The sequence below is a fragment of the Salmo trutta genome, chromosome 29, assembly GCF_901001165.1.
Source record: "Salmo trutta chromosome 29, fSalTru1.1, whole genome shotgun sequence".
Lineage (NCBI taxonomy): Eukaryota > Metazoa > Chordata > Actinopteri > Salmoniformes > Salmonidae > Salmo > Salmo trutta.
This window is the reverse complement of record NC_042985.1, coordinates 42,508,879-42,531,958: the sequence shown is the minus strand read 5'-3', so window position 1 is coordinate 42,531,958 and position 23,080 is coordinate 42,508,879. Positions and strand designations below refer to the sequence as shown.

At 42.2% G+C, this 23,080-nt stretch overlaps 1 protein-coding gene across 2 annotated transcripts in view; it reads left to right on the top strand.

Annotated features, from left to right (window-relative positions):
• LOC115167636 (protein FAM151B-like) overlaps nucleotides 1-23,080 on the top strand; it is a 46,150-nt gene that overhangs the window by 10,555 nt on the left and 12,515 nt on the right. The gene's annotated exons all lie outside the window — the stretch shown is intronic.

Here is a 23,080-nt window from a genome sequence, read left to right as displayed (position 1 = left end):
AACTGAGCTTCTTCGAAAAGAAAGCGCAGGGGTGGAGTTTCAATGGCGTACCCGAGCGCTGTGATAGCACGGCACCCACCCCAGCCTCGGATGCGTCCGCCTCCACTATGAATGCTAGAGACGGGTCCGGGTGCACCAACACGGGTGCTTCGGTGAACAGCGCCTTCAACTTCTTGAAGGCTCCGTCCGCCTCCGTCGACCACCGCAAACGCACCGGCCCCCCCTTCAGCAGTGAGGTAATGGGAGCCGCTACCTGGCCAAAACCCCGGATAAACCTCCGGTAGTAATTGGCAAAGCCTAAGAACCGCTGCACTTCCTTCACCGTAATAGCATTTAGACCTCTGTAATCAATGCACGGACGCAGACCTCCCTCCTTTTTCTTCACAAGAAAGAAACTCGAGGAGGCAGGTGAGATGGAGGGCTGAATGTACCCCTGTCCCAGAGATTCCGTGACATATGTCTCCATAGCCACCGTCTCCTCCTGTGACAAGGGGTACACGTGACTCTTGGGAAGCGCAGCGTTAACCTGGAGATCTATCGCACAATCCCCCTGTCAATGAGGTGGTAATTTGGTCGCCCTCTTTTTACAGAAAGCGAAATCAGAAAGCCAAATCGGCGTATTCAGCGTATTCAGGGAGAATGCGCACGGTGGACACCTGGTCTGGACTCTCCACTGACGTGGCACCTATGGAAACTCCTAGACACTTCCCTGAACACTCCTCTGACCACCCCTGGAGAATCCCCTGTTTCCACGAAATCCGGGGATTGTGATCAGCCAGCTAGGGGACCCCCAGCACCACCGGAAATGCAGGCGAATCAATAAGGAAAAAACTAATCCGTTCCTTATGATTCCCCTGCGTTACCATATCCAGTGGAACCGTAGACTCCCTGACTAGCCCTGACCCTAATGGTCGGCTATCTAGGGAGTGCACGGGGAAGTGGGAATCTATCGGCACTCGCAGAATGCCCAGCTTAATGGCAAGTCCGCGATCCATAAAGTTCCCAGCTGTGCCTGAATCGACTAGCGCCCTATGCTGGGAAGAGGGAAAAAAATCAGAAAACAAAATAGGTAAGAACACGTTACCAACAGGGGATTCTGGGTGAATCTGGTGCTGACTCACCTGGGGTGACCGAGAAGTGTTCTGCCTGCCCTCTCGACTCCCAGACTGGCTCCTCCAGCACCGGTCGGCCGTGTGTCCTCTCCGACCACAGCTGGTGCAGGAGGAGCCACCTCCTCCGGTGCCCCTTGGCACAGCCCCCCCCACCTCCATAGGAGTAGGGGCGGGGGTGCACGGAGGTGGAACGGACAGGACCCTTTCTGAACGCCCGCAGGCAGCCAGCAGATTGTCCAGACGGATGGACATATCGATGAGCTCATCAAGGGACAGAGCGGTGTCTCGACAGGCTAGCTCCCTGCGGACGTCCGCCCGGAGACTACACCGGTAATGGTCTAAGGGCCCTGTCGTTCCACCCCGCCCCAGCAGCCAAGGTCCTGAACTCCAGCACGAAGTCCTGCGTGCTCTTCGTCTCCTGCCTGTGGTGGAACAGCCGCTCACCCGCCGCTCTTCCTTCCGAAGGGTGGTCGAACACGGCCCGAAAGCGGCGGGTGAACTCTGGGTAGTGATCCCTCGCCGAGTCTGGACCATTCCAGACAGCATTTGCCCACTCCAGAGCTCGGCCCGTCAGGCAGGAAACGAGGGCACTCACGCTCTCCTCTCCCGAGGGAGCAGGTCTGACGTTGGCCAGGTACAGCTCGAGCTGGAGCAGAAATCCCTGGCACCCAGCCGCCGCTCCATCATACTCCCTCGGGAGCGCCAGACGAAGCGCGCCAGAGCCAGACGCAGTGGGAGGCGGAGGTGGCTGCATCGGAGGAGCCAGAGGTGGAGAGATGAGACCACTCCTCTCCCATCGGTCCATCCTCTCCATCATCTGATCCATCGCGGATCCGATTCGGTGGAGGACAGTAGTGTGGTGGAGCACGCGTTCCTCCATCGAGGGAAGGGGGTTGGCCGCTGCTCCTGCTGACTCCATAGTATTGTGGTGCGGGATTCTGTAAGGCTCGGGTGTCGTGAGTGAGGAATCAAACGCAGGAAGCAGCGAGCACAGGGTAGTGGCTTTTTAATGGGTCAAACAGGCGAGCACACACAAGCCACCCCAAACAGCGAATAACGCGCACACAAAATAAAGTGCAAAAACACAGGGGAAATCACATGCGGCGCAAAAACAAACGCACAAGTGTAAACACAAGCACAAACAGGAATGACAATCCCGCACAATGAGAAGGCGGACCAGCTAATACTAATAGCCCCGCTAATCACCCCCACTAAGAACAGGTGCACACAATCACAAAAAGGGGGAAAACAAAAAAGGGAATCAGTGGCAGCTAATAGGCCGGTGATGACGACCGCTGAGCGCCACCCGAGCAGGAGGGGGCGCCACCGTCAGTGGGTATCGTGACAGTAAGTTACTTGAATCTGGCTTATTGTGAGGTTAATAACTCTGATAAATCTGCAAGAGCAGAGCCCTAACCAGCACAGCCATTGGTTAAGCAGTACACTAAACACTTTTTGATCAGCAATAGCAGAGCATTCCGGGGCTCAGGATTGGAATATTCAATGCGGTGTGTAGTGCAGCCTAGTTTTATTCATACCATCCCATCAGCTACCTTCTGGTTCCCGAGAGGCGCGGTGGTCTAAGGCACTACATCTCAGTGCTTGAGGTGTCACTACAGACACCCTGGTTCGAATCCAGGCTGTATCACAACCAGCCATGATTGGGAATCCCATAGGGCAGCGCACAATTGGCCTAGTGTTGTAAATAAGAATTTGTTGACTTGCTTAGCTAAAAAAAATCTTAGAAATGTAACTTTACTTCTCTTCTCCCAGCATGCACTTCATAGCCTATGGATTATTTGATTGAGACCACACAAAATAGCCTATAGGCACACTTGATATTGCTTGCCCAGAGGAGTATCATATATCAATCACACATTGAGTATCATATATTTATATATCAATCCCACATTGATATATAGCCTAATAAGCAACTAATTCTAAAACACTGAGAAACATTGACATTTCATCAATTACAAATGACATGATCCTCCCCTGGACTAGATTTTAAATACTAAACCCTCCCCTTGACTGAAATTGAAAAAGCATGACCCTCCCCCATTTTCCTCCAGGTAACCATTCTGTAAATGTCGATCCATCCCTAAGGAGAGAGAGGAAGAATGCCAGAGAGTTCAGCAGCCAGCTAGCTATACAATGTTCTCCACATGTTGTCTTTGTGTTTCCTTCTTTGACATATACAGTGAGCTCCAAATGTATTGTGACAGTGACACATTTGTTGTTGTTTTGGATCTGTACGCCAGCACTTTGAATTTTACAGCACTTTTTGTACATAGTCCCCTCATTTTAGGGGACCAAAAGTATTGGGGAAAATTCACTTATGTGTATTAAAGTAGTAAAAAGTTAAGTATTTGGTCTCATTCATATCAAGCTTGTGACTCTACAAATTTGTTGGATGCATTGCTGTTTGTTTTTGGTGGTGTTTCAGATTATTTTGTGCCCAAAAGAAATGAAGGGTAAATAATGTAGTGTCATTTGAGTCACTTTAAATGTAAATAAGAATAAAATGTGTTTCTGAATACTTCTACATTAAATGTGGATCCTACCATGATTACAGATACTCCTGAATGAATCATGAATACTTATGAGTGAGAAAGTTAGAGGCAAAAATATCATACCCACCCATAAATGCTAACCTTCCCTGTTACTGTTGAGAGAGGTTGAGAGGTTAGAATGTTTGTCCTATATCTGAGAGATATAAGAAAGAAACATTTGCTTTTTTTTTTTTTTTTTACATGTATTTAACCCCTTATTTTTGGCACTAAACAGTTTCCATATACAGTTGAAGTCGGAAGTTTACATACACCTTAGCCAAATACATTTCAACTCAGTTTTTAATAATTCCTGACATTTAATCCTCAAAAAATTCCCTGTCTTAGGTCAGTTAGGATCAACACTTTTTTTTAAGAATGTGAAATGTCAGAATAATAGTAGAGAGAATTATTTATTTCAGCTTTAATTTTTTTCATCACATTCCCAGTGGTTCAGAAGAATACAGAATACACTCAATTAGTATTTGGGTGCATTGCCTTTAAATAGTTTAACTTGGGTCAAACGTTTCGGGTAGCCTTCCACAAGCTTCTCACAATAAGTTGGGTGAATTTCGGCCCATTACTCTTGACAAGGCTGGTGTAACTGAGTCAGGCTTGTAGGCCTCCTTGCTCGCACATGCTTTTTCAGTTCTGCCCACAAATTCTTTGTAGGATTGAGGTCAGGGCTTTGTGATGGCCACTCCAATACCTTGACTTTGTTGTCCTTAAGCCACAACTTTGGAAGTAAGCTTGGGGTTATTGTCCATTTGGAAGACCCATTTGCAACCAAGCTTTAACTTCCTGACTGATGTCTTGATTTGTTGCTTCAATATATCCACATAATATCCCTCCTCATGATGCCATCTATTTTGTGAAGCGCACCAGTCCCTAATGCAGCAAAGCACCCAAATCAAATCAAATGTATTTATATAGCCCTTCGTATATCAGCTGAAATCTCAAAGTGCTGTACAGAAACCCAGCCTAAAACCCCAAACAGCAAGCAATGCATGTGAAAGAGGCACGGTGGCTAGGAAAACCTCCCTAGGAAAAACTCCCTAGAAAGGCCAAAAACCTAGGAAGAAACCTAGAGAGGAACCAGGCTATGAGGGGTGGCCAGTCCTCTTCTGGCTGTGCCGGGTGGATATTATAACAGAACATGGTCAAGATGTTAAAATGTTCATAAATGACCAGCATGGTCAAATAATAATAATCATTGTAGTTGTCGAGGGTGCAACAAGCACGTCCGGTGAACAAACTGGAGCAGCAGCATGGCCAGGTGGACTGGGGACAGCAAGGAGTCATCATGCCAGGTAGTCCCGAGGCATGGTCCTAGGGCTCAGGTCCTCCGAGAGAAAGAAAGAAAGAGAGAATTAGAGAGAGCATATTTAAATTCACACAGGACACCGGATAAGACAAGAGAATACTCCAGATGAAACAGACTGACCCTAGCCCCCCGGCACATAAACTACTGCAGCATAAATACTGGAGGCTGAGACAGGAGGGATCAGAAGACACTGTGGCCCCATCCGATGATACCCCCGGACAGGGCCAAACAGGCAAGATATAACCCCACCCACTTTGCCAAAGCACAGCCCCCACACCACTAGAGGGATGTCTACAACCACCAACTTAGCGTCCGAAGACAAGGCCGAGTATAGCCCACAAAATCTCCGCCATGGCACAACCCAAGGGGGGGGCGCCAACCCAGACAGGAAGACCACGTCAGTGACTCAACCCACTCAAGTGACGCACCCCTCCCATGGACGGCATGGAAGAACACCAGTAAGTCAGTGACTCAGCCCCTGTAATAGGGTTAGAGGCAGAGAATCCCAGTGGAAAGAGGGGAACCGGCAAGGCAGAGACAGCAAGGGCGGTTCGTTGCTCCAGCCTTTCCGTTCACCTTCATACCCCTGGGCCAGACTACACTTAATCATAGGACCTACTGAAGAGATAAGTCTTCAGTAAAGACTTAAAGGTTGAGACTGAGTCTGCGTCTCTCACATGGGTAGGCAGACCCATGTCATAAAAATTGAGCTCTATAGGAGAAAGCCCTACCTCCAGCCGTTTGCTTAGAAATTCTAGGGACAATTAGGAGGCCTGCGTCTTGTGACCGTAGCGTACGTGTAGGTATGTACGGCAGGACCAAATCGGAAAGATAGGTAGGAGCAAGCCCATGTAATGCTTTGTAGGTTAGCAGTAAAACCTTGAAATCAGCCCTTGCCTTAACAGGAAGCCAGTGTAGGGAGGCTAGCACTGGAGTAATATGATCAAATTTTTTGGTTCTAGTCAGGATTCTAGCAGCCGTATTTAGCACTAACTGAAGTTTGTTTAGTGCTTTATCCGGGTAGCCGGAAAGTAGAGCATTGCAGTAGTCCAGCCTAGAAGTAACAAAATCATGGATTAATTTTTCTGCGTCATTTTTGGACAGAAGGTTTCTGATTTTTGCAATGTTACGTAGATGGAAAAAAGCTGTCCTTGAAACAGTCTTGATATGTTCTTCAAAAGAGAGATCAGGGTCCAGAGTAACACCGAGGTCCTTCACAGTTTTATTTGAGACGACTGTACAACCATCCAGATTAATTGTCAGATTGAACAGAAGATCTCTTTGTTTCTTGGGACCTAGAACAAGCATCTCTGTTTTGTCCGAGTTTAAAAGTAGAAAGTTTGCAGCCGTCCACTTCCTTATGTCTGAAACACAGGCTTCTAGCGAGGGCAATTTTGGAGCTTCACCATGTTTCATTGAAATGTACAGCTGTGTGTCGTCCGCATAGCAGTGAAATTTAACATTATGTTTTCGAATGACATCCCCAAGAGGTAAAATATATAGTGAAAACAATAGTGGTCCTAAAACGGAACCTTGAGGAACACCGAAATTTACAATTGATTTGTCAGAGGACAAACCATTCACAGAGACAAACTGATATCTTTCCGACAGATAAGATCTAAACCAGGCCAGAACTTGTCCATGTAGACCAATTTGGGTTTCCAATCTCTCCAAAAGAATGTGGTGATCGATGGTATCAAAAGCGGCACTAAGATCTAGGAGCACGAGGACAGATGCAGAGCCTCGGTCTGACGTCATTAAAAGGTCATTTACCACCTTCACAAGTGCAGTCTCAGTGCTATGATGGGGTCTAAAACCAGACTGAAGCGTTTCGTATACATTGTTTGTCTTCAGGAAGGCAGTGAGTTGCTGTGCAACAGCTTTTTCTAAAATTTTTGAGAGGAATTGGAAGATTCGATATAGGCCGATAGTTTTTTTATAATTTCTGGGTCAAGATTCGGCTTTTTCAAGAGAGGCTTTATTACTGCCACTTTTAGTGAGCTTGGTACACATCCGGTGGATAGAGAGCCGTTTATTATGTTCAACATAGGAGGGCCAAGCACAGGAAGCAGCTCTTTCAGTAGTTTAGTTGGAATAGTGTCCAGTATGCAGCTTGAGGGTTTGGAGGCCATGGTTATTTTCATCATTGTGTCAAGAGATATAGTACTAAAACACTTTAGTATCTCCCTTGAGCCAAGGTCCTGGCAGAGTTGTGCAGACTCAGGACAATGGAGCTTTGGAGGAATACCCAGATTTAAAGAGGAGTCCGTAATTTGCTTTCTAATGATCATGATCTTTTCCTCAAAGAAGTTCACAAATGTATTACTGCTGAAGTGAAAGCCATCCTCCATTTGCGAATGCTGCTTTTTAGTTAGCTTTGCGACAGTATCAAAAAGAAATTTCGGATTGTTCTTATTTTCCTCAATTAAGTTGGAAAAATAGGATGATCGAGCAGCAGTGAGGGCTCTTCGATACTGCACGGTACTGTCTTTCCAAGCTAGTCGGAAGACTTCCAGTTTGGTGTGGCGCCATTTCCGTTCCAATTTTCTGGAAGCTTGCTTCAGAGCTCGTGTATTTTCTGTATACCAGGGAGCTAGTTTCTTATGACAGATGTTTTTAATTTTTAGGGGTGCAACTGCATCTAGGGTATTGCGCAAGGTTAAATTGAGTTCCTCGGTTAGGTGGTTAACTGATTTTTGTCCTCTGACGTCCTTGGGTAGGCAGAGGGAGTCTGGAAGGGCATCAAGGAATCTTTGGGTTGTCTGAGAATTTATAGCACGACTTTTAATGCTCCTTGGTTGGGGTCTGAGCAGATTATTTGTTGCAATTGTAAACGCAATAAAATGGTGGTCCGATAATCCAGGATTATGAGGAAAAACATTAAGATCCACAACATTTATTCCATGGGACAAAACTAGGTCCAGAGTATGACTGTGGCAGTGAGTAGGTCCAGAGACATGTTGGACAAAACCCACGGAGTCGATGATGGCTCCGAAAGCCTTTTGGAGTGGGTCTGTGGACTTTTCCATGTGAATGTTAAAGTCACCAAAAATTAGAATATTATCTGCTATGACTACAAGATCCGATAGGAATTCAGGGAACTCAGTGAGGAACACTGCATATGGCCCAGGAGGCCTGTAAACAGTAGCTATAAAAAGTGAGTGAGTAGGCTGCATAGATTTCATGACTAGAAGCTCAAAAGACGAAAACGTCATTGTTTTATTTTGTTGTAAATTGAAATTTGCTATCGTAGATGTTAGCAACACCTTTGCCTTTGCCGGATGCACCCCCACAATATGATGCTGCCACCCCCGTGCTTCACGGTTGGGATGGTGTTCTTCGGCTTGCAAACGTCCCCCTTTTTCCTCCAAACGTAACGATGGTCATTATGGCCAAACAGTTCTATTTTTGTTTCATCAGACCAGAGGACATTTCTACAAAAAGTACGATATTTGTCCCCATGTGCAGTTGCAAACCGTAGTCTGGTGTTTTTATGGCAGTTTTGGAGCAGTGGCTTCTTCCTTGCTGAGCGGCCTTTCAGGTTATGTCAATATAGGTCTCATTTTATTGTGGATACACATACTTTTATACCTGTTTCCTCCAGCATCTTCACAAGGTCCTTTGCTGTTGTTCTGGGATTGATTTGCACTTTTCTCACCAAAGTACGTTCATCTCTAGGAGACAGAACGCATCTCCTTCCTGAGCAGTATGACGGCTGCGTGGTCCCATGGTGTTTATACTTGCATACTATTGTTTGTACAGATGAACGTGGTACCTTCAGGTGTTTGGAAATTGCTCCCAAGGATGAACCAGGTCTTGGCTGGATTCTTTTGATTTTCCCATGATGTCAAGCAAAGAGGCACTGAGTTTGACAGTAGGCCTTGAAATACATCCACAGTTACACCTCCAATTGACTCAAATTATGTCAATTAGCCCATAAGAAGCTTCTAAAGCCATGACATAATTTTCTGGAATTTTCCAAGCTGTTTAAAGGCACAGTCAACTTAGTGTATGTAAACTTCTGACTCAGTGGAATTGTGATATCGTGAATTGTAAGTGAAATACTCTGTCTGTAAACAATTGTTGTAAAAATTATTTGTGTCATGCACAAAGTAGATGCTCCTCCGTTTCACATGTTCCTAAATAAGGTGTAGTAAGCTCACTAAACAAATTGTGGAGGAAAGGTTTAGAATTTAAGTTGTAATATTTTACACAGAATATTATCAGTGCAAGATCAAATTAAACAAAAACATTTTCTGCAATGGTATTTTCCGGCATTGTTATAAAATAAAAATGTCTACGTGCTTATCTAAGACTCACTTAATATATGTATACCAGCATAAACATTCCACGATTTAAATTCCAAAGAAGAAAGCAATTTGATATAAGTATGTCAACATATATTTGAATAGGCCTATTACCAAAAACGCTCAAAAACATTGACGGCAAACTCACCTTTTGCACTTAGGAGACTATACATTTCTTTGATTATCCACTCTGCCGATGTCGGCTGAAACAAAAGATTGTCTATTATATTGACAAGATATTCCAGCGACTGCTTTCACAATGGAAATGCATGTCCTCAAAGATGGAAGGCAGGTGGGAGGAGGCGAGATCAGGTTGGACCACACTAGCCAATGAAAGGACAGATTCACGTATGAACAACAGGCCATAGAGATAGATAGAGGGCTCATCTTTGTCTGTGCCATTATAGCAACTGTGACAGCATGGGCAGCACCATTGAGGCTCTCCATTTTAAAGTAGCCCATTTTCTTCTTAAATGGCTGATTTGCTCCTAAGTCATAGGAATCCCCACCCAGTTGACTACTTTCAAATGGTGGAAGCCCTCAATGGCTATGTCCATGCTAAAACGGGTAATATCCATGATGAGTCATCTATCTCAGTGACAACTCCGATATAATGTATTTTTTTTTTCAAAGTTGCCATATCTCCTTCTTTAACATCACTAAAAGTAGGCTATTTCCATCAGATGTATCCATCCGCAGTAGCACATTTATTGACACATCTGGATCTATTCCTAATGTGACAATTCAGTTGATGTTTTATTTTGAAATGGTTTCAATTTCACTTACCTGCCGTTGATTAATCCACCTGTTTTCTTTCTGCCAATTACCCTATCACCAACTTCTCTCTCCCTGTAGTCGTCTGACAGAAACCCACCTGGGCGGTCGAACTAGACTGGTGAGTTGGGTACGACTGGTGCTTTCTCAAAAACTAGGATCAAAACTGGTGATATCCGACTCCCCCCTGTCCCCTAGGACTTCTAATTGCTACTTTTTACCGTTACTCTAATTTACATTTCACTCATAAAATGTAGACTAGACTTGTTCCTCCAACTGGCTATTTCACTTTATACAGTTTAGGCAGAGCATCAACATCAGAAATATAAGCCATTTGCCACACACACAACTTATGGACAAAATGAAATGCCCTTTTATATTGTTATACTTTTTGAAAATCATGTGGAATTATATTTATCTCTGATCAGTGTCAGTATTGTGGACTAGTCTGTTGTATAAAACAATTAAAGGGGCAGTGCAGTCAAAAATGTTCCTGTGTTTTATATATATATTTCCACACTATGAGGTTGGAATAATACTGTGAAATTGTGAAAATTAAATGCAACTTTGAGAGAAGAAAAGGCAGCCTGAAATTTCAGCTTGTTTGGCTGGGTGGGGTTTTTGGACCTCCAATATAAGTTAATAGACCAATAACAAAGAGAGTTTGCCCACTGCCAATAACAGGTCGTTTTCAGGTTACACATCCTTTCCATTAACTCATGCAAAAGTCAATCTGGATCATGGACCATACACAGCCAGTGGAGGTCAGAATGGTATCATCGACTAAAGCTGAAGGCTGCAAGGAAGCTTCAGTTGATAGGCCGACACCATGACAAATGGATGGAAAGTAGCATAGGCCTATGGCTTTACGGACAACCTAACAATCACCAGTTGATTGTAAATACATTTATCATCTTTATTATGTGGTTTCGCCATCATTCCTTGTACAGTATAAAGCTTTAGCCATACAAAACTACCACTGTCTACTGTTACAACCTGTGAGTATTTCATGGAAATACTTCAGCTGTATGAGGCCAAACATGACTGTGTATCACTATCAATGTTTACAATAAATTCTGGATGTATCAGAAGATTATACATCTTCAAAATAACATTTTAAACAAAAACACATTTAACAAAAGGCAATAGATTAAGGGGGTGTGGACGTACAGTTGAAGTCGGAAGTTTACATAAACCTTAGCCAAATACATTTAAACTCAGTTTTTCACAATTCCTGACATTTAATCCAAGTAAAAATTCCCTGTCTTAGGTCAGTTAGTATCACAATATATACTCTACTGGTTTGTCCTGCTGCTCGAAATTTGAGACAAAATATCCACAGTAAACTTTTTTTTCTTCTTTTTTTAAGAGATGGGCAGGTAGAGCTCCACTGTGGAGGTGTCATAATGCCAATGGAACACAGAGGTCAAACAGGGAAATGGTTCCATTCATTTTTTGGCACCATTCATTTTTCCCTTGAAGCTAGGGTTGCAAAGGGTTCAAACTTTTCGGTAAATTTCCGTACATTTTTCTGAGATATTCCATGGGAAGATAAGTCCGAGAATATGGGGAATTTTGCAAAAATTCATCAAAAAAGTTAGCTTATAACAGTGAACCTTTTTTGTGGGATACACATAAGGCAATGTTAGGTCTTGTGGCATATTTTGGTTAAACTATCCCCAATTCAATGGAATTGCAACCCTCTGCATGCACAGTGCATTCTTCCATCACATGTGCAGTGCACTCTTCCATCACAAGTACAGCTGATTCTCAAGATCTTGCACACTAATGAGATGCTATTGAGCCCACACTACTACACTGCCTGAGCCAAGAACTACATACTTTCTGGTGAGTTTTGATGACAATACTGGGTGGGGTGAATATATTTTATATGACATACATCATTTTTTGTTAACTAGTAAATAGTAGCCTACAGAAAAGTGTGTTTAAATCATTTCTAACTTGTTAACCTGTTTGGGCTAGGGGGCAGTATTGAGAATTTTGGAAAAAATATGTGCCCATTTTTAACTGCCTCCTACACCAACTCAGAAGCTAGAATATGCATATTATTGTTCAGGTTTGGATAGAAAACACCCTAAAGTTTCTAAAACTGTTTGAATGGTGTCTGTGAGTATAACAGAACTCCTATGGCAGGCAAAAACCTGACAAGGTTTCATGCAGGAAGTGGCCTGTCTGACAAGGAGTCGTGCGTCTTGCATCTGTTTATTGAAAATTAAGGATCTTAGCTGTAACGTGACAATTCCTAGGGCTCCAATAGGCTCTCAGAACCCGGGAAAAACCTGAAGGATGACGAGGCGGCCTCTGGCTGAAACAGATTATCGCCTTTGGTAAGTGGCCGATCAGAGGACCATTGAATGAGGCGCGTGCACGATTCGCCCCCGTGGAGAAATTTCATTCGGCTGTTTAGGCTCATTGCAGATTCCCGGTCGGAATATTATCGCTTTTCTACGAGATAAATGGCATAAAAATTGGTTTTAAACAGCGGTTGACATGCTTCGAAGTACGGTAATGGAATATTTAGACATTTTTTGTCACGCCATGCGCCATGCTCGTGACCGTGATGTAGCATTCTGATAGTGTCAAGAACTCACGAACAAAACGTCGCTGTTTGGATATAACGATGGATTATTTGGGACCAAACCTACATTTGTTATTGAAGTAGAAGTCCTGGCAGTGTATTCTGACGAAGAACAGGAAAGGTAAGAACATTTTTCTTATAGGAAATGTGATTTTGGTGAAGGCTGAACTGGGTGGGTGTCTAAATAGCTAGCCCGTGATGCCGGGCTATGTACTTAGAATATTGCAAAATGTGCTTCATCCGAAAAGCTATTTTAAAATCGGACATATCGAGTGCATAGAGGAGTTCTGTATCTATAATTCTTAAAATAATTGTTATGCTTTTTGTGAACGTTTATCGTGAGTAATTTAGCAAACTGTTAGTAAATTCCCCGGAAGTTTGCGGGGGGTATGCTTTTTCTGAACGTCACATGCTAATGTAAAAAGCTGGTTTTTGATATAAATATGAACTTGATTGAACAGACATGCATGTATTGTATAACATAATGTCCTAGGTGTGTCATCTGATGAAGATCATAAAAGGTTAGTGCTGCATTTAGCTGTGGTTTGGGTTTATGTGACATGATATGCTAGCTTGAAAAATGGGTGTCTGATTATTTCTGGCTGGGCACTCTCCTGACATAATCTAATGTTTTGCTTTCGTTGTAAAGCCTTTTTGAAATCGGACAGTGTGGTTAGATTAACGAGATTCTTGTCTTTAAATAGCTGTAAAATAGTCATATGTTTGAGAAATTGAAGTAATAGTATTTCAAACGATTAAAAAATCGCGCCACTGGATTGAAGTGGCTGTTACGTAGGTGGGACGAATTCGTCCCACATGCGCCAGAGAGGTTAACCTGTTAGGCTAGGGGGCAGTATTTACACGGCCAGATAAAAAACATACCCGATTTAATCTGGTTACTACTCCTACCCAGTAACTAGAATATGCATATAATTGGCTTTGGATAGAAAACACCCTAAAGTTTCTAAAACTGTTTGAATGGTGTCTGTGAGTATAACAGAACTCATATGGCAGGCAAAAACCTGAGAAGATTCCAAACAGGAAGTACCCTCTCTGACCATTCCTTGAGCTTCTTGCCTCTGTTTATTGAAGACTGAGGATCTTTGCTGTAACGTGACACTTCCTACGGCTCCCATAGGCTCTCAGAAGGCGGGAAAAAGCTGAATGATGTGATTCCAGCCCCAGGCTGAAACACATTAGCGCGTTTGGATAGTGGCCGATCAGAGGGCCATCAGACTAAGGCTCGTGCACGAGGGGATCCCATGCTTTTACTTTCTCTCTCGTTGAATGTAAACAGGCTTTGCCGGTCGGAATATTATCACTTTTTTACGAGAAAAATGGCATAAAAATTGATTTTAAACAGCGGTTGACATGGTTCGAAGTACGGTAATGGAATATTTAGAATTTTTTTGTCACGAAATGCGTCGTGCTCGTCACCCTTCTTTACCATTCGGATAGTGTCTTGAACGCACGAACAAAACAGAGGATATTTGAACTTAACTATGGATTATTTGGGACCAAACCAACATTTGTTATTGAAGTAGAAGTCCTGGGAGTGCATTCTGACGAAGAACACCAAAGGTAATAACATTTTTCTTATAGTAAATCTGAGTTTGGTGAGTGCTAAACTTGCTGGGTGTCTAAATAGCTAGCCCTGTAATGCCGGGCTATCTACTTAGAATATTGCAAAATGTGCTTTCACCAAAAAGCTATTTTAAAATCGAACATATCGAGTGCATAGAGGAGTTCTGTATCTATAATTCTTAAAATAATTGTTATGCTTTTTGTGAACGTTTATCGTGAGTAATTTAGTAAATTGTTAGTAAATTCACCAGAAGTTTGCGGGGGTATGCTAGTTCTGAACGTCACATGCTAATGTAAAAAGCTGGTTTTTGATATAAATATGAACTTGATTGAACAAAACATGCATGTATTGTATAACATAATGTCCTAGGTGTGTCATCTGATGAAGATCATCAAAGGTTAGTGCTGCATTTAGCTGTCTTCTGGGTTTTTGTGACATTATATGCTAGCTTGAAAAATGGGTGTCTGATTATTTCTGGCTGGGTACTCTGCTTACATAATCTAATGTTTTGCTTTTGTTGTAAAGCCTTTTTGAAATCGGACAGTGTGGTTAGATTAACGAGAGTCTTGTCTTTAAAATGCTGTAAAATAGTCATATGTTTGAGAAATTGAAGTAATAGCATTTCTAAGGTATTTGAATAACACGCCACAGGATTCCACTGGCTGTTACGTAGGTGGGACGATTTCGTCCCGCCGACCCTAGAGAGGTTAACAATTTCTGCTAATTAGTTTTTGCTACCATGTGTGGTTTCGCTTGCTTGAGCCTGCTAACTAAGGAGTGTTAATTCACCTGTTTCCATACATGTTTAATTTCAAAACAAGTATCTTACAAAGGAGTTGTTTAATCTAACTGCTTAACTATTTATCTGTAAATGGAATTGTATTTGGTTATTTTCCCAAAAATGTTTTTCCTAATATTTACAGGAAAATGCCACGGGCACTATCTGACGTGTGGAGACATTTCACTGCAGCTAATGTAGAAGGAAAAGCTGTGTACATTTGCAAATACTGTGCTAAATCCTATGTGAAGAATGCAACAAAGATGCAGAATCATCTGGCCAAGTGCATAAAGTTCCCTCAGCGCTCACAACAAGCAACCTCTGACAAAAGTCCCTCTACTTCTATTTGAGGTGAAAATGATGAATCAGACACCTTATCGATAGCAACAGCTCATGGTCCTCTTGGAATCAGACGTTTTTTTGACTCAATGGAGGAACGTAGTCAGAGAAATGCTGATGAATGTCTTGCTCGAGCTGTGTACAACTGGTTCACCTCTGATGCTCACAGGCAATGTGTATTGGAAGAGATTTCTGAATGTTCTTCGCCCAGCATACACCCCTCCAACTAGGCATGCTTTATCTACTCATTTGTTGGATGCAGAGTTCAACAGCATTCAATTGAAGGTCAAGCAAATGATAGAGAAAGCAGACTGTATATCAATCATCTGATGGGTGGTCGAATGTCTGTGGGCAAGGAATAATTAACTACATCATCTCCACCCCTCAATCAGTATTCTACAAGAGCACAGACACAAGGGACAACAGACACACCGGTCTCTACATATGTTTGAGAAATTGAAGTAATAGTATTTCTAACGATTCAAAAATCGCGCCACTGGATATCAGTGGCTGTTACGTAGGTGGGACGAGTTCCTCCCACATGCGCCAGAGAGGTTAAGTACTTTACCCCACTGCCCAAATGCCTTCACACCAGTACATTAGAATACTTTATATACTGTTACACATGCACTTATTGTCACAGGGGTCATGAAATGGAGACCAAGACGCAGCGTGGATAGTGCTCATTTTCAAACTTTTAATGACGACACTTGACAAAATAACAAACGACCAACACAGTCCCGTCAGGTACTTAGACTAGAATGGAAAACAACTACCCACAAAGGAAAACAGGCTGCCTAAGTATGGCTTCCAATCAGAGACAACGAAAGACACCTGCCTCTGATTGGAAACCATACCCGGCCAAACATGGAAAAACAACACATAGAAATAAAAAACTAGAACACTCCCACATAGAAACAGAAAACCCAAAAACCCACACAAAACAACCCCCTGCCACGCCCTGACCATATACTATGGCAAATGACCTCTTTACCTGGTCAGGACGTGACAGTAACCCCCCTCCCCCGAAGGTGCAGACCCCGACTGAACTCCACACCAAAACCCGCAAAAGCAACCCTAAACATAAAGGGAGGGAAGGGAGGGTGGCCACCGTCAATGACAGCTCCTGTGCTACACCCAGACCTTCCGCCAATCCTCCAGCTACGGAGGTGGCTCCGGCTCCATGCGTAGCCCCCGTTCTGCCCGCAGATCCCTCTGCTTCTGGAACCCTGACCTGTGGATTATTACCAGAGGTTCTGCGCTGCCGACCACCGCTGAAGGCTCTAGGTTGCAGACCACCGCTGAAGGCTCTGGGTTGCAGACCACCGCTGCAGGCTCTGGGCTGCAGACCACCGCTGAAGGCTCCGAACTGAGAGGCATCGCCGGAGGCTCCGGACTGGGGATCGTCGCCGGAGGCTCCGAGCTGAGGAGCGTCGCCGGAGGCTCCGGGCTGAGGAGCGGAGGGCGCACTGGGGGACGAGTGCATAGTTAAGCAGTTAGATTAAACAACTCCTTTGTAAGATACATGTTTTGAAATTAAACATGTATGGAAACAGGTGAATTAACACTCCTTAGTTAGCAGGCTCAAGCAAGCGAAACCACACATGGTAGCAAAAACTAATTAGCAGAAATTGTTAACCTCTCTAGGGTCGGCGGGACGAAATCGTCCCACCTACGTAACAGCCAGTGGAATCCTGTGGCGCGTTATTCAAATACCTTAGAAATGCTATTACTTCAATTTCTCAAACATATGACTATTTTACAGCATTTTAAAGACAAGACTCTCGTTAATCTAACCACACTGTCCGATTTCAAAAAGGCTTTACAACGAAAGCAAAACATTAGATTATGTAAGCAGAGTACCCAGCCAGAAATAATCAGACACCCATTTTTCAAGCTAGCATATAATGTCACAAAAACCCAGAAGACAGCTAAATGCAGCACTAACCTTTGATGATCTTCATCAGATGACACACCTAGGACATTATGTTATACAATACATGCATGTTTTGTTCAATCAAGTTCATATTTATATCAAAAACCAGCTTTTTACATTAGCATGTGATGTTCAGAACTAGCATACCCCCCGCAAACTTCTGGTGAATTTACTAACAATTTACTAAATTACTCACGATAAACGTTCACAAAAAGCATAACAATTATTTTAAGAATTATAGATACAGAACTCCTCTATGCACTCGATATGTTCGATTTTAAAATAGCTTTTTGGTGAAAGCACATTTTGCAATATTCTAAGTAGATAGCCCGGCATTACAGGGCTAGCTATTTAGACACCCAGCAAGTTTAGCACTCACCAAACTCAGATTTACTATAAGAAAAATGTTATTACCTTTGGTGTTCTTCGTCAGAATGCACTCCCAGGACTTCTACTTCAATAATAAATGTTGGTTTGGTCCCAAATAATCCATAGTTAAGTTCAAATATCCTCTGTTTTGTTCGTGCGTTCAAGACACTATCCGAATGGTAAAGAAGGGTGACGAGCACGACGCATTTCGTGACAAAAAAATTCTAAATATTCCATTACCGTACTTCGAACCATGTCAACCGCTGTTTAAAATCAATTTTTATGCCATTTTTCTCGTAAAAAAGTGATAATATTCCGACCGGCAAAGCCTGTTTACATTCAACGAGAGAGAAAGTAAAAGCATGGGATCCCCTCGTGCACGAGCCTTAGTCTGATGGCCCTCTGATCGGCCACTATCCAAACGCGCTAATGTGTTTCAGCCTGGGGCTGGAATCACATCATTCAGCTTTTTCCCGCCTTCTGAGAGCCTATGGGAGCCGTAGGAAGTGTCACGTTACAGCAAAGATCCTCAGTCTTCAATAAACAGAGGCAAGAAGCTCAAGGAATGGTCAGAGAGGGTACTTCCTGTTTGGAATCTTCTCAGGTTTTTGCCTGCCATATGAGTTCTGTTATACTCACAGACACCATTCAAACAGTTTTAGAAACTTTAGGGTGTTTTCTATCCAAAGCCAATTATATGCATATTCTAGTTACTGGGTAGGAGTAGTAACCAGATTAAATCGGGTATGTTTTTTATCTGGCCGTGTAAATACTGCCCCCTAGCCTAACAGGTTAACCTCTCTGGCGCATGTGGGACGAATTCGTCCCACCTACGTAACAGCCACTTCAATGCAGTGGCGCGATTTTTTAATCGTTTGAAATACTATTACTTCAATTTCTCAAACATATGACTATTTTACAGCTATTTAAAGACAAGAATCTCGTTAATCTAACCACACTGTCCGATTTCAAAAAGGCTTTACAACGAAAGCAAAACATTAGATTATGTCAGGAGAGTGCCCAGCCAGAAATAATCAGACACCCATTTTTCAAGCTAGCATATCATGTCACATAAACCCAAACCACAGCTAAATGCAGCACTAACCTTTTATGATCTTCATCAGATGACACACCTAGGACATTATGTTATACAATACATGCATGTCTGTTCAATCAAGTTCATATTTATATCAAAAACCAGCTTTTTACATTAGCATGTGACGTTCAGAAAAAGCATACCCCCCGCAAACTTCCGGGGAATTTACTAACAGTTTGCTAAATTACTCACGATAAACGTTCACAAAAAGCATAACAATTATTTTAAGAATTATAGATACAGAACTCCTCTATGCACTCGATATGTCCGATTTTAAAATAGCTTTTCGGATGAAGCACATTTTGCAATATTCTAAGTACATAGCCCGGCATCACGGGCTAGCTATTTAGACACCCACCCAGTTCAGCCTTCACCAAAATCACATTTCCTATAAGAAAAATGTTCTTACCTTTCCTGTTCTTCGTCAGAATACACTGCCAGGACTTCTACTTCAATAACAAATGTAGGTTTGGTCCCAAATAATCCATCGTTATATCCAAACAGCGGCGTTTTGTTCGTGAGTTCTAGACACTATCAGAATGCTTCATCACGGTCTCGCGCATGGCGCATTGGCGTGACAAAAAATGTCTAAATATTCCATTACCGTACTTCGAAGCATGTCAACCGCTGTTTAAAACCAATTTTTATGCCATTTATCTCGTAGAAAAGGGATAATATTCCGACCGGGAATATGCATTGAGCCTAAACAGCCGAATTAAATTTCTCCTCAGGAGCGAATCGTGCACGCGCCTCATTCAAAGGTCCTCTGAGCCGCCACTTGCCAAAGCCGATAATGTGTTTCAGCCTGAGGCTCCCTCGTCAACCTTCAGGTATTTCCCGGGTTCTGAGAGCCTATCGGAGCCCTGGGAATTGTCACGTTACAGCTAAGATCCTTACTTTTCAATAAACAGATGCAAGACGCACGACTCCTTGTCAGACAGGGTACTTCCTGCATGAAACCTTGTCAGGTTTTTGCCTGCCATAGGAGTTCTGTTATACTCACAGACACCATTCAAACAGTTTTAGAAAATTCAGAGTGTTTTCTATCCAAACCAGAACAATAATATGCATATTCTAGCTTCTGAGTTGGTGTAGGAGGCAGTTAAAAATGGGCACATATTTTTTCCAAAATTCTCAATACTGCCCCCTAGGCCAAACAGGTTTTAAGTAAAAATACTTGAAAGTACTACTTAAGTCATTTTTTGGTGGTATCTGTACATTACTTTACTATTTTATAATTTTGTCTACTTTTACTTCTCTACATTCGTAAAGAAAACAATTTACATTTTACTTAATACATTTTCCTTGACACCCAAAAGTACTTGTTACATTTTGACAGGAAAATTGTACAATTCACACACTTATCAGGAGAACATCCCTGGTCATCGCTACTGCCTCTAATCTGGCCGACTCATTAAACACAAATGGTTTGTTTGTAAATTATGTCTGAGTGTTGGAGTGTGTCCCTGGCTATCGTCAATAAAAATATAGAAAAATAAATAATTGTGCCGTCTGGTTTAATTTTAGGAATTTGAAATTATTTATACTTTTACTTTATGACAATTTAGTACTTTTTCCATCGCTGGATGTGGCTGGGGTTTATAGCATTTATTTCACATGACTCATCAATTTAGACACGTGTGTCTGGGTAAGTGTCTAATATTTTTTTTAAATGTATCTTGACACTATGTTTACCTGGAATTGTTCCTTATTGTAGACTACTACCACTTTTAGTCTTAATCTTTACTACACTACTCACTGTTTAGCACATGACCTCACATATGAATCCTTAAAGAGATGGGTGGGGTTGGCTTAAGAGGGTGTGAACAATTCTGAATGGGTGTAGACAAAGGAGAGCACTCTAGTAGGTACCAAAACTTTCAAAGGCCCTTTTCTCAAAAGTGAGTTTACAAGTGTATCAACTTTCAAAGCCGAATTACTTTCCCATTCTTCCTCAAAAATGCAGTGTATGATATACCATTTTGTAGCTCAGAGTCTCTACCATACTTTCCGGACTATAAGCCGCAACTTTTTTCCCACGCTTTGAACCCCGCGGCTTAAACAATGACGCGGCTAATATATAGATTTTTCCCACTTTCATTTAAAAAAAATAAAAATAAAAAATTCTGTGACGTGCTCAGTTTTTTGACGGCATGAAGCTTTTATTAGACCAATGAAATTGCCGAACAGGTTAAGGTCAAACAACTTTTTTGTTTACTGTTTAGATTAAATCGAGCGCTCTCAAATTTCCCATCATTCTGATTACGGTAGTCATTTTGTCACCCTCATCATGGCAAAGACACGGAGAAATGCATATGATGCAGCTTTCAAGTTGAAGGCGATTGATCTGGCTGTTGGAAAAGGAAATAGAGCTGCTGCACGGGAGCTTGGTTTTAATGAGTCGATGATAAGACGTTGGAAACAGCAGCGTGAGGAATTGACTCAGTGCAAAAAGACAACTAAAGCTTACTGCTAATTTTTTATTTTTTGTTACAAGCCGTGTTTCGTTAAAGCCCATTTATTTTTGTTACAAGCCATGTTTCGTTAAAGCCTGCGTAAAGTTCATTTGTTTCAATGTACCGGTAGGCACCTGTGGCTTATAGACACGTGCGGCTTATGTTCAAAATATATATATTTTTTAATTCAGTGGGTGCGGCTTATATTCAGGTGCACTCAATAGTCCGGAAATTACGGTACTTATCCAATGTAAAAAAAACAATTTCAAATTTTGCTATATAGGACCGATTTGAGCTGGGTAGGCAAATTGTTCTGTAATAGCTAAAATAATATTTTAAGATAATACACAACGTAGAGGACTAGAGGTCAATAGGGAATTAACGATCAATGGAAATAGCTATTTTTCAGTTAATGTATTGAAAATCCCAAATTGTTTGCATAGTCAACTTACACAGCTCTAACACACACACACACACACACACACATACACACACACTTACCCTACCAGACATGACACCAGGGGTCTTTTCACACTCCTGTCGTGGAATATCAAATCAACGGGAAGAGAGACTGCTGATTCTTTCAAACACTTTATTATAAGATTTGCATTAATGGAGAATCAACTAGCCACTCAACAATGCATAGTTGAAAAGCTCAACAAACAGTTGAAAGCTTTTATAGAGAAGCACATCTGTTTATAAACATGGCAGTCAGCAGATGGTGTGTAAAGGGCAATTAGTTGTCTGTGCAAACTTGAGAAAGCACAAGGTTGATAGCCCGAGGGCTCAACCGTCTATCTGCATTCACAACAGCAAAACACTATAATGTGCTCCTTTCCATTCATGTGACTGTCTGTAGATAGTAAACCCACGGGATGTCACATGCTGTGGCCGCACCCAAGCGGACCTTAGTCATAAGACTGGGCGTATAGCTAAGTCCCACAAAGACAAGTTTGTAATCAGGTTAGAAAAACATTAGCATATAACAAGAGACAATTCTTTAAACACTAAAACACAGGACAGCATGACTAATTATGTAATTTTCCACAATATTTCCCTCCTTTTGAGACAAAGTCTCAACCTAATAGAAAATTACAAGCATTTCCATTAAACAAACATTAACATGAGGAAAAAGAGGGAAAAGGAAAGACTTTCTTACACTTAGAACATTACAATTGTAAATTACCTCCATTGTGATTGAGTTTCAACCCTTCACATATTGCAATTCATTCTCAGAAGGGGAAAAGGAACATATGAATTTAAACATCAGTACATACTTTACCACCACACACAAAGCAATAGCTTTGTTGAGACTGTTCATATTTCCACAGGGTCAGCATGACGGTAGGCCCTTAACCCTGCCTTGGGAGCACTCTTCACATAATTCCCGCCGTGAACATGGCCTATAGACATGCTGCACCATTAACTCAATATTTTTACCTCTGTGTTACGGATTACCATAGTCTTCATCAGACATGTAATCTGTCATAGGAAATAAATCAGGTAAAAAAGGGTTCTGAGGCGTCTCCTTCAGCGGTCAGAAATGGCATGGTAAGAAAAGACTCAACAACTTTGCTGCACATTTTCTTAACACAAGTTATAATCCGCATTATTGTAAAAAAATAAATAACTAAGCCATAAATCAACCAATTAAATATTGTAGCTCCCATAACACCAAATAATGACTGAACCCATCCAAACAGATTCCAATCACCACTGAGCTCTTTCAGATGTTCCACTACAGTAGTAAAGTTACCCTCACCCTGGGGTATGAATGTACAGCAATGGTCACATATCATTTGGCACACTCTTATGCAAACATTATATCCCCGTATGTACTTAGCCTCCGGCTGCAG